Source organism: Equus przewalskii, chromosome 14 (genome assembly GCF_037783145.1).
Source record: "Equus przewalskii isolate Varuska chromosome 14, EquPr2, whole genome shotgun sequence".
NCBI lineage: Eukaryota > Metazoa > Chordata > Mammalia > Perissodactyla > Equidae > Equus > Equus przewalskii.
Genome location: NC_091844.1, coordinates 12,392,340 through 12,405,090, shown reverse-complemented (window position 1 = coordinate 12,405,090; position 12,751 = coordinate 12,392,340). Strand labels below are relative to the sequence as shown.

At 47.3% G+C, this 12,751-nt stretch overlaps 1 long non-coding RNA gene across 1 annotated transcript; it reads left to right on the top strand.

Annotated features, from left to right (window-relative positions):
• The first annotated feature begins 3,274 nt into the window (after positions 1-3,274).
• LOC139075616 (uncharacterized) lies at positions 3,275-3,994 on the top strand. The gene is made up of 2 exons (XR_011526220.1): positions 3,275-3,439; positions 3,777-3,994. It is a non-coding gene; the product is annotated as an uncharacterized lncRNA (long non-coding RNA).
• Positions 3,995-12,751: the final 8,757 nt, after the last annotated feature.

Here is a 12,751-nt window from a genome sequence, read left to right as displayed (position 1 = left end):
AAGAGTGAGGGGCTCGTGTCCGTTCGGATTGGTTTCTGCTGTGAGTGACAGCACCTGAACAAGATGGAAGTTTATTTCTCCCTCACATCTGTCTGTGGGGAACTGGGAGCCAACTCAGTGGCTCTGCCCTGTGAGGGAGGGGGTCTCAGAGGTGGGGAGGGCCCCTCCCCCAACCCCCAACCCATAATCCCCCCGGTAACACAGGCTGAGAGGAGGCATGTGCCAAAGTCCTGCCTTCCTCCCTCTGCTCACACTCACCAGCTGCGTGCCCGGCCTCTCCGGGCCTCAGTGGCCATGTCTGTATGGAGCGCGGACTGACAGCACTCATACATCAGGAATCGCGGTCCCCTCTCGCAGGGACATGGGGAAGGCTAGGGACCACCAGGCTTTGCCTCTGGCCCTGCTGCTCCCCCGACTCACCCACCCATGATTGGGTCTGCTGCTTTCATCCTCAATGGCAGAGTGAGGAAGTGCCGGGAGCAGCCGGGGACATCAGCAGAGCGAGTCTTGGGTGGCCTCCTTCCTTGCTCTTAGAGCCTAGTCCCAACCAGATGCCCTGGGATCTGGGCCCTGTCTGGGTCAACGATGGTTCTGTCAACTACTCCCATTATGGCCTGAGTGCCTTTGTTTGCTGTGGGTGTTTGCTTTGTAAAATGGAGGAGGGCAGTGCTTAACCCAAAGGAATGAAGCTCTAACGGTGGGATTTCAGGCATTGGTGGGGAAGAGCTTGGCACGGTGGCCCTGCCCCGCCATGTGTTCTGAGCCTGTCCAGTCTCCGAAGGCTTCTCCCTGGCCATCTGCAGGCTCCCCACATAGATCGCCAGCCTCCAGGGAATCACTGAGCAAGTTGGGTCACTGCTCTTTGGGAACTGGGTGACCCCCTGCCAATTACCCTTCCTTCCTCCCTCTGGGGGATAATGTGAGAACTGCTCTGTGTGTGTGTGTGTGTGTGTGTGAGCTTCCCAGCACTCAGGCTCCACCACCACTACCCCAGCTGCAGGCTTTTGATGGCTGCCCCATTGTTTCATGGTGGTGTCCTTACTCGTAAGCCTGGCATTCAAGACACTGGCAGACACCACTGGGTGTCTAACAACGGTCATTCCCAGGCCCTCTCCTTCCACCCTCCTTCCTTACTGGCCTACTCAGCCTTCCATTAAAGAGAGAAAATGCCAGGTGCTTGCATTTACATCCCCTCTTTACAGCTGAGGCCTTGTCACGTGACCCAATCCTAGCTAAGGGGACCTGGGTGGAAGTCTGCTGAGGCTTCTGGGGAAAGTGCCCTTTGCTGTCGTTGGATGTTTGAGGGCATGTTGTCTAGCACTGTGGCAGCCATCTTCTGACCATGGGTGGAAGCCCACGGTGGAAAAAACAGTCCTTAACCATACCATTGAGCTGCTAAGTTAGCCAGCCCTGCCAATGCCCTGCCTCTGTTGTTATGTGACATAATAAAGATTGTGTTTACACACTTTAGCTGGGCAGTTCTCTTATCTGCAGCCAAGAGCACTCTGCCTGATACAAAGACCCAGCATTATCTGGCACCCGCCTGCCTTTTCAGCCTCATCTTCCGCCGCAGCCCTTCTGATGCATCTCTAGGTGAAACATGTTTTGCCTGCTGCCTGTGAGGCCCCTCTGGTCTCTTCCAATTGGTGAACATTTAGCCATCCCTCAAAGCCCAGATCAAATGCCCTGTCCTCTACAAAGCTTCCAAGCTCCCTCAGGCAGAACTCAAGGCCCTGTCTGGCTACTTCAAAAGCCTTCACTGTGGAATTGTCACATAACTCTCTGTCCGCTTGTCAGCTGGCCACCCCTCTCCGCTCTGAGCTCCGCGATGGCAGAGACAGTTTCTCCTCTCTCTGGGTCTCCCCTTGCACTGCACCTGGTGTGCTGCATGTGCTTAGTAAACACTGACTATTGAATGAATGAAAACACTGCTCCCTCTGCCTCGTCCAGCCCTCAGCTCTCCTGATGTTCTTGTCCAGCTGGGCAGGAAGGTGGTGCCTCTCTCACTCCCCAGGGAAAAGGATGCCCAGGGTCACCAGACTGGTTGGGGCAAAGCGAGGACTCCAGGCTGGGTTTCCTGGCTTCTGTCCAGGGCTCTTACCAGAATCAAGTGAGGAAACTGGATGTGTTTCAGAGGTGGCACGATAGCTGTTCAAAGTGACATGACAGTGCAGGAGCAGGACTGAGGGAGCCGAGGGGGCTGTCAGGTGCTGACAATGCCACTTGCCAGCCACTGAGGAAGCAGAGCGGGTGGGGAGAGGGAAGGGTGCTCGGTGCTGGGTGGGGCGTGAGACCCCCTCTGCCAAGCATACACCCCTCCCCCAGCCCATGCTGGGTCAGGCCTCCCCTGGGCAAAGTTGTGGATCCTCAGACTGTGGGCTCAGGACCTGCCAGGGCCCCTTCCGGATGCAGAGAGAAGGACTTCGGAGACTGGCATGATGCTTTGCCATGGGGGGAGGGCCAGGATCAGTGTCAAGAACACCATCCATTTCTGGGGAGCTGGGCTGGGGCCCTGGGTCCCGCCCTGCTCCTCTGCAGCTGACTGCAGGATTGGGTAAGTGAAGCGACGTCTGACCCCCCTCTAGACTCCAAGGAGCCGGGATCCTCAGTGCTGAGCTGCCCTGGAACAGCACACAGCCTCTCTGGGCCTGGCCCCTGCGGGATCCAGTCAGCTGGGCCTCTGCAGGCCCTCCTCCAGCTGCAGACAGGGGTTTGCCTTCCTAAGCCCTGAGCATCCCAGGCAGGGTGGAAGTGGAGGCAGCGTGTGGGGAAGGGCGGCTCAGAAGCTGCAGCCGGTTTTACTTTTTATTTATTTGCCAGGTTTTTAGCGTTTTTTAAAGTTGCTCAAGAACATCTCTTTGTAAAATCAAAAACAAAATAAAACCGTAAATATTCCAGACAATGCTAATGTGTCTCTTAACTACCTCCCCCTCCCCAACATGAGTTTCTGTCCCCAGAGGTAACTACTTCAGCTAGTATTTTTCTACAAAAATAATATGTAAAAAGATCTCCACATTCACGGTAAACAATTCGAGCAAATACCAAACGTCCAAGATGAAGCATCTCCCTCCCCCAAATAACCATTACTAACAATTTTTTGGGTACTCCTCCGGATCTTTTAAAATTCGCATAGAGGCATAAGAGATTCGTGGTTTCCTCATAAAATATATATTCATTGGTTTTCGATACAAATGGGGTCAGGCAGTCCTGCTGTCTTGGCGTTCTCACGCATGCTCTCTGAGGCTTCTCCTCGCGCCCCAAGAGCGCCCCCGGCTCGGCGCCCGCCCGCACGGTTCAACGCTCTCCCCGGGGTGTTTCCTGTTCCGGGCAGCCCGGGGAGGAGCGCAAAGACCCTAGTTCCCGGTGCGCCGTGGGCAGGCGCGGTCAGCCATCCTGGTGTGCGTCCACAATGGGCGCTCAGAGGGATCTGGGTGGCTAGGTGGGCAGGTGGCTTTTGTGGGACCTGGGGCAGCCCCGGGCTGGCCCTGCCGCCGCTTCGCTCCCGGTGACCTCAGGCCAGCCAGCAGCCTTAGGTTCCTCCACTGGTGCTGAAGGGTGGGGGTGGGGGTGTAGAGTGGAGTCTATGCAGCCTCCGCAAGGACGGGCAGGGGGTCACATCTCCTTCCCTGTCCCTTTCCCAGCAGATGGCCCTTCCCCCACGATGTGCCCCCACCAGCAGTGTTTGCTCTGTGCCAGAAACCCCCCAGCAAGAATCCCAGGAGGGGTACCGTTCCGCCCACATCCCCTTCACTTTCCTTCTCCATTCATTCTAACAGCATCAATCTGAAGCGATGTCAGAGACATGGAGTCTGTGTGGCCAGGGAGGCCCGGAAAAGGGCGCTTGGGTACCACACACACACCACCCCAGCCAAGGCAGAATGACACCTTGAACCAGCTTTGCTGTTCCCCCATTTCTCCCTCCACTGCTGCTGCTACTGGTTCAAAAAATAAACACACTCTCCACCAAAAATAAAAATTAATTAAAATTTAAAAATGTAATATTCCTGGAATGTAGGTCTTCTCAAACAGGAGCAGCTGCTGCTAGAGCCAAGTCTAGCAGAGGCAGCAGGGGCTTTTTTTCTTATTAGTGTTTTCAGTTTTTCCCCAGGAGGTGCCTCTGGTTAAAATGCATTCCTGGAATGTGGTCTGCATGTGCATGTGGTAATTAAAGTTGCTATTTGTTAGTGTTTCCTCTGCCTATTTGCCTTTTCGTTGGTTTGTAATCATCACTGGGAGTTTCTGAGTGACAGGATGTTACGGTGGAGGAGAGGAGAGGGACACGTCCACAAGGTCAGGAGGAGCTGCCCCTGCCGCCAGGAGCTAGAAGGGCCAGCAGCCAGGGAGGCCATCTCCTCCGTGGAGCAGCCATCTGCCGCAGGAACCTGGAGGAACACACCTGCCACGCCATCCATCACGTGCGACGGTGCACTGAAGACATTTTCAGACACACCTTCCTCTTCTGTGCCTTTTCCCGGGGAAACTTTTGGAAGAAGTTTGTATTTCATTAATACAAAGTACAATACAAGAGCCTCGTATGTCGTTAGTGCAAGGCCAGAGCTCCCACTAACACTGACATGGACTGACTTGGACTTTTGGAGACATGAGGGCTCCATGCGGACTCCTCACCTGAGCTCGAGGGGACACGGCTCAGGATGAAGATGTTACGTAGATGCACAGGTCCCTCACTCAGGCCTGAGTCACGGCTTTCCCGCCGTGGACCACTGAGCTGAGGAAATGGATCCAACCACGCGGGGTTCGAGGATGTTCCGGATCTGGCTGTGGCTCTTCAGGCCTCCACTCACAGGACAAGTGGGCATGACGGTCTGGAGTGTCCTTTAAGGAAGAATCCCGAGGCTGTCTCTAGGCTCAGCAGGAAAGGGTGCATGATGGTACAGGAGTGGTTATGTGTGGCCAAGGATGTGCCATACCTGATCCACGTGGCCTCTAAGTTCCTGTCCTGACACATGTTTGTTGCATCTCTGATCATACACCAAGCGCTACAAACGTGGCAGGCCACCTGAGACCACTCTGAGAGACCAGATAAGGATCTGGTGGCCCCGGGTCTGCTCCTGGGCCATTTTTCCTGGAATCCCATTTCCTGGAGGAGAATCTGCAGCCCAGGGGAAGGACCAGGCAGGCGTGCCTTCCAGGCTGTCTCCCACGTTCCCCTCCCCTCCTCCTGGTCCCTTAGGGAGTGGCAGCTGTGATTCTGTGACAGTCGGCACTGGCAGCTGTCAGAGCTGTTGCGTCTCATTCCCTATGCGCTCCTCTTAACGAGAGCCCATTAAGCCTCCTTTTATTACCACATAATTGTCACGATTAGAGGGGCTTTGTTCTTTTTACTTTGGAAATAAAACAGTTTTAAATCCCTAAAGCAAGAGAGAAGCACAGGAGCTTAGGGCTCTGCGCGTGGGGGGTGGGGGCCAGCGGTCGGGAATGATGGATGGGACTCCTGTGGACCATGTCATGTCGGTGCAGAGCAGGGGGAGCAGCCAGTGCTTCTGCGGCAAGGGAGCAGCGGGGCTGGCTCGGCCCCGGCCCCAGTGTGAGCGTGGGAAGTTGCCATGGGCCCCATCTGGTCCCCCTCACTCCTGGCCCCACAACCCATCATCACCCAACCACGTCTAACCTGCCCCACACCCAGCGAGGCAGGAGTGCTGGGACTGGTAGGCGCTTTACAGTGAGAAAGCAGAGGATGTTAAGTGGCCTGCCCAGGGGCTCTCCGGTGGTACCAGGAGTATTAACAGTGAGAATAAGAATTGTCATTAATTGAGCATTTGCTTCATATACGGCATTTCGCTTACTCATCACCATGGCCTGCGAAGGAGGCGCTAGTCTCTCATTTTAGGGTGAGGGTCAGAGGCCTGAGGCAAAGTCGCCAGATCCTGTGCGACGAGCTGGAATTTGAACCCAGATTTTTCTGTGTCTGTAGATTCTCAGCCTGTGCTTTCCTCAGTCTCCCCAGAATGTGCCTGGGCCAGGCGAGGTCAGTGCTCAGGGACTCTGCAGCACCAGCCCACTGAGGCGACCAGAATGCATGTCCTGAACCGGGCTGTGTGCAGGCACCGTGCACTGGGCAGTGGGTGGACAAGAGGGAACAGATACGGTTCTTCCCCCAGGGAGATCTCCGGAGCAAGGAAGAGCCTTGAATAAGTTCAATGGCTGTCCTCCACGGTGCCGTGAACTGCACTCTGCCATGGGGAGCCACTGCAGTGAGGGCATCGCAGGCAGAGAAGGAGAGAAGGGCAGCCAAGGCCAAGGGCATGCCGGAGCAAAGGCACAGAGGGGCAGAGGGTGAGAGGCGTCTGGGAGTTGGTGAAGGCGCTGGAGGTGGCTCCGGTGCCTGATGTTGGGGCGGAGCTGAGAGGGACAGCCCATCTGACAGGGGTCCCCTACTTCCCTCTGGGGCCTCAAGTGGGGCTGGCTCCTACACCCCCACCCCCATCGAGGGAGGGCGCTGCTGCCCTGGGCCGGCCAGAGAAGCAGTCAGGGCTCTGGTGTGCAAAGAAGGCTCCTCCAGCCCCTTTCATGAGGCAGCCTGGGGGAGAGGGAGGGACTCAGAGTCCAGCCCACAGAGTGGCCTTCCTTCTCCACCCCGCCCTCACCTGTAAAGTGCAGACCCCACACCCAAGGCTCTAGTCTCCCTCTAAGGTGGTCATGAGAGCCAAAGACGATAAAGAGATCACTCTTGCAAAGCAAACACACCAGAAGGTTGTAAGTGAAAAGAGGTAGGATGTCAGAGATAGGGGCCTCTGAGCTATTCTAGTGTCCAGCCTCATTCTACAGAGGAAGAAATAGGCCCAGGGAGGTTTTATCATGTCCCCAAGATGAACCAGTGAGTTAGGGCAGAGCCAGAACCCTGCCTTCCCTCCTGCACCACGCTGCCTCCAGGCTGGAAACTCTTTTCTCGCCTTCTTTGCATGCCTCTGCCCCAAAATATTTCTCCCCAGCCTGCAATGTTGGATGAGATCACACCCTTTGGACCATTTCTTGGAGGTGGTTAACATGCACGGCTTTTTAGGCAAGCTTTAAATGGGTATCAGTCACTCATGCCTTAGTATGAATCAGTTTTGTCAGCTGCTTTCCTCAGAACTAACAAAGCAACGGCATTGGTAGGATGAAGATTTTTAAGAAAGGGGCAGAGATAGAGATAATTGTGGATCCTCGAGCTTTGTTCAGGAAGGACACGCTTAAATAGACCCAAAGCAGCTGTTGTAACACAAAAAGGAGGCCTGGTTTCAAGTCCAGTTTCTTGAATTTACTCGCTCTGAGCCCAAGTCCCATCTCTGTAAAATGGCAGCCATGCACCGACTGAACCAGAAGTGCCTTCCAGGCTGGCATTCTAGTTTTCCCCACCGCAAGGAGAGCGTCCCAGGAATGGGATGGGCAGTCTTCCAGGACCCCTGCCTCCTGAGGCCCAGGACAGGAAGGCCAGGCCTCAGGGCCCTTCACCTCATGGACCAAGTCCGGTTGCAGCTCTCCATGAAGGAGCAAGACAGCCTCCAGCAGGAGTCAGTCGCAGAGGAAATTCCTGCCTTGTCAGCAGAACAGGAAGTGGACTGAACCTCGGCCCAACTCCATCTGCAGCCTGTAACAGCCTCTTCCAGGGAGCAGGACCCGACTCCCCTCTGACAAAAATAAACATCCCTCTATTTGTCTTGCACAGCTTACAGAGCTCTGTCATGTCCGTTATCTCTCTTTTTCTGTTAACAGCACTTCACTGAAGTACAGTATAATTAACATACAGGGAACTGCCCAGATCTTAAGTGTACAGCTCAGTGAGTCTCTATGAATGTGTACACCCCTGAACTGTCACTCTCATCAAGATGATAAATGAGCTTTGCAACAGGATAATTTATTTATCCCTCTCAGTCTTTTGTACTAATGTTACCATATATTTTACTTCTACATTCTTATTTTTGCTTTAAACAGTCAAAAGTCTTTCTAAAAAGTAAAAACAATATATGAGTCTCATATTTGCCCACATGCTTACAGGTTCTGGTGCTCTCTATTTCTTCCTGGTAGTCTGGACTTGCGTCTGCGAGTCTTTCTTTCGGCCTGAAGAACTTCTGTTAGTACTTCTTGTCGTGCAGGTGTCCTAGCAGTGAATTCTCCAAGCTTTTATTTGTCTGAAAACATCCTAATTTGGCCTTTATTTTTAAAGGAGATGATTACTGGATACAGGCTTCCAAGTTCACAGGCTTTTTTCCTTTAAGCTTTTTCAAGTTATCCTTCAGTTGTCTTCTGGCTTCCTTTGTTTCTAATAAGAAATCAGCTATAATTCTTACTGCTTTTCCTCTGAGTGTAATATGACTATATTTTCTGGATGATTTTAAGATTTTCTCTCTGCCTCTCTTCTCTAGCTTGATTATAATGTACCCAGGTATCGATAGCCTTCCTTGTGTTTCTCCTGCTTGAGTTTCCTAGGATTCTTAAATCTGCGGGTTGATGTCATTCATCAGATTTGGAAAATGTTCACTCATTCTCTCTTCAAATGTTTATTCTGCCCCATTCTCTCTCTCTCGTCTCCTTTTTCTGAGACTCCAATTATGCATAAGTCATTCTATTTAATATTGTTTCATATATTTTTATTGCTCTATTCAAAGGGTTTTCAAACTTTAAAAGGCCAGAGTGTAAGTATTTTAGGCTTTGCAGACCGTATGATCTCTGTCACAATTACTGGGCTGTGCCATTGAGTCGTTAAAGCAGCCACAGACAATATTTAAACAAATAGCAATGCCTGTGTTCCAATAAAACTTTATGTACAATAACAAGCAGCGGGCCAGCTTTGACCCATGGGCCCATAGTTTGCTCACCCTTACTCTGTTCTGCTATTATTGTTGGTGTCTTTCTGTGCTTCAGTTTGGACAATTTATTTTGACCTGCCTTTGAGTTCACTGATCCTTTCTTCTTTTGTAAGCAATTTGCTCTTAAGCCTATTAGATGAATGTGTCACTTCAGGTATTGAATTTTTCAGTTCCAGAGTTTTGATTTGCTTTTTTTCTTTCAATAGACTTTACTTTTTATAGCAGTTTTACATTCACAGAAAAATTGATCAGAAAGTACAGAGAATTCCCACATACCCCTCAACCCCCACTATCCACATCCCCCACCAGAGTGGTACATTTTTTTTGCAATCAATAAATGTACATCGACACATTATTATCACTCAGTCTGTAGTTTACATTAGGGTTCACTCTTGGTGTTGTATATTCTACGGGTTTGGACAAATGTATAATGTGTCCACCACTATCATATCACATAGAGTAGTCTTGCTGCCCTAAAAATCATCTTCTCTCCTGTTCCTCTGTCCCTCCCTCCTAACCCCTGACAACCACTGATCTTTTTCTGTCTCCATAGTTTGCCTTTTCCAGAATTTTATCTAATTGGAATCATACAGTATGTAGCCTTTTCAGATTGGCTTCTTTCACTTAATAAAATGCTTTTAAGATTTCTCCATGTATTTTCACAGCTTGATGGGTCATTTCTTTTTAGTGCTGAATAATATTCCATTGTTTGGATGTACCACAGTTTATTTATCCATTCACCTACTGGAGGACATCTTGGTTGCTTCCAAGTTTCAGCCATTATGAATAAAGCTGCTATAAACATTCATGTGCAGGTTTTTGTGTGAACATAAGTTTTCAACTCATTTAGGTTAAAACCAAAGAGCACAACTGCTGGATTATATGGTAAGAATATATATTTAGTTTTGCAGCAAACTGTCAAAGTATCTTGCAAAGTGGCCATACCATTTTGCATTCCCACCAGCAATGAATGAGAATTCCTATTTCTCCACATGCTCACCAGCATTGGGTGTTGTCAGTGTTTTAAATTTTGGCCATTCTATAGGCGTGTAGTAGTATCTCATTGTTGTTATAATTTGAAGTTCCCTAATGACTTGTGATGTTGAGAACCTTTTCACATGTTTATTTGCCATCTGTATATCTTCTTTGGTGAGGAGTCTGTTCATGTCTTTTGCCAATTTTAAAAAATTTAATTGTTCATCTTCTTATTGTTGGGTTTTAAGAGTTCTTTGTATATTTTGGATAACAATCATTTATCAGATATGCCTTTTACAAATATTTTCTCCCAGTCTGTGGCTTATCTTATTCTCTTGACAGTGTCTTTCACAGAGCAGAGATTTTCAATTTTAATGAAGTCCAGTTTATCAAATATTTCTTTCATGGATCAAGTCTTTGATCTTACAGCTAAAAAGTCATCACCTTACTCAGTCACCTAGACTTTCTCCTATATTTTCTTCTAGGAGTTTTAGCATTTTGCATTTTACATTTATGTCTTTGACCCATTTTGAATTAATTTTTATGAAGGGCATAAAATCTGTCTACATTGCTTCTGTTTTCTTTTGTATGTAGCTGTCCAATTGTTCCAGCACCATTTGTTGAAAACTCTGTCTTTTCTCCATTATATTGCGTTTGCTCCTTTGTCAAAAATCAGTTGACCCAATTGTGTGGGTCTATTTCTGGGTCCTCAATTCTGTTCCCTTGATCTGTTTGTCTGTTCTTTCACCAATATCACACTGCCTTCATTACTGTAGCTTTATAATAAGTCTGGAAGTCAGGTAGTGTCAGTCCTCTGACTTTGTTCTTCTTCTTAATATTGTGTTGGCTATTCTGGGTCTTTTGCATCTCCATGTAAACTTTAGAATCAGTTTGTCAATATTATCAAGTTAGCTTGCTGGGATTTTGAATGAAATTGCCTTGAATCTACAGATCAAGTTGGGAAGAACTGACATCTTGACAATAATGAATCTTCTTATCCATGAACATGGAACACCTCTCCATTTATTTAGTTCTTCTTCAATTTCTTTCATCAGAGTTTTATAGTTTTCCTCATATATATCTTGTGCATATTTTGTTAGATTTATACTTAAGTATTTTATTTCAGGGGGTGCTAATGTAAATGGTATTGTGTTTTTAATTTCAAATTCCACTTGCTCATTGCTGCTAAATAGGAAAGCAATTGGCTTTTGCATATTAACCTTGTATCCTGCAACATTGCTATGATCACTTATTAGTTTCAGGAGTGATTTTTGTTTTGTTTTATTTTGTTTTTGTCAATCCTTTCAGATTTTCTACATAGACAATCATGTCATCTGTGAACAAGAACAGTTTTATTTCTTCCTTTCTGATCAGTATACATTTTATTTCCTTTTCTCATCTTATTGTATTATCTAAAGCTTCCAGTATAATGTTGAAAAGTAGTGGTTCAAGGGGACATCTTTGCCTTCTTCCTGATCCTGGTGGAAAAGCTTCTAATTTCTCACCATTAAGTTTGATGTTAGCTGTAGGGTTTTTGTGGATGTTCTTTATCAAATTGAGGAAGTTCTTCTCTATTCCTACTTTGCTGAGGGTTTTTATCATGAATGGGTGTTGATTTTGTCAATGCTTTTTCTGCATCTATTGATATGATCATATGATTTTTCTTCTTTAGCCTGTTGATGTGATGGATTGCATTAATTGGTTTTTGAATGTTAACCAAACTTACGTACCTGGAATAAGTCCCACTTGCTTGTGGTGTGTAATTCTTTCTATACATCATCACATTCAATTTGTTAATATTTTGTTGAAGATTTTTGCACCTATGTTCATGAAAGATGTTGGTCTGTAGTTCTCTTTTCGTGTAATGTCTTTGTCTGATTTGGTATTAGGATAATGCTGGCCTCTTAGGATGAGTTAGGGAAGTACTCCCTCTGCTTCTGTCTTCTGCAGGACATTGTACAGAATTGGTATAATTTCTTCCTTAAAGGTTGGGTAGAATTCACCAGTGAACCCATCTGGGCCTGGTGTTTTCTGTTTTGGAAGGTTATTAATTATTGAATCAATTTCTTTAATAGATATAGAACTATTCAGATTATCTATTTCTTCTTGTGTAAGCTTTGGCAGATTGTGTCTTTCAAGGAATTGGTCCGTTTCATCTAGGTCATCAAATTTGTGGGCACAGACTTGTTCCCTTTTTATCCTTTTAATAAAAGATCTGCAGTGATGTCCCCTCTTTCATTTCTGATATTAGTAATCGTCTTCTCTCTTTTTCTTCTTAGTTAGACTGACTAGAGTTGTATCAATTTTATTGACATTTTCAAAGAACCAGCTTTTGTTTTCATTGATTTTCTCTATTGATTTTTTGTTTTCGATTTTATTGATTCTGCTCTAATCTTTATTATTTCTTTTCTTCTGCTTACTTTGAATTTCATTTACTCTTCTTTTTATAGTTTCCTAAGATGGAAGCTTAGATGACTGACTTCAGATCTTTCTTCTTTTCTTTCTTTTTTTTTTTTTTTCCTTCTCCCCAAAGTCCCCCGGTACATAGCTGTATATTCTAGTTGTGAGTGCCTCTGGTTGTGCTATATGGGATGCCACCTCAACATGACCTGATGAGTGGTGCCATGTCTGTGCCCAGGAGCTGAACCAGCAAAACCCTGGACCAGCAAAGCAGAGCATGTGAACTTAACCACTAAGCCATGGGGCCAGCCCCTTTCTTTTCTAATACATGCATCCAATGTTATAAATTTTCCTCTAAGCACTGCTTTCACTGCATCCCACAAATTTTGATGTTATATTTTTGCTTTGATATAATTAAAAATATTTTTAAATTTCTCTCGATGTTTCTTTTTTAACCCATGTATTGTTTAGAAGTGTGTTGTTCAATCTCCAAGTATTCTTGGATTTTCCAGCTATCTTTCTACTGTTGATTTCTAGTTTAATTTGATTTTGGTCTGAGAACAGATATT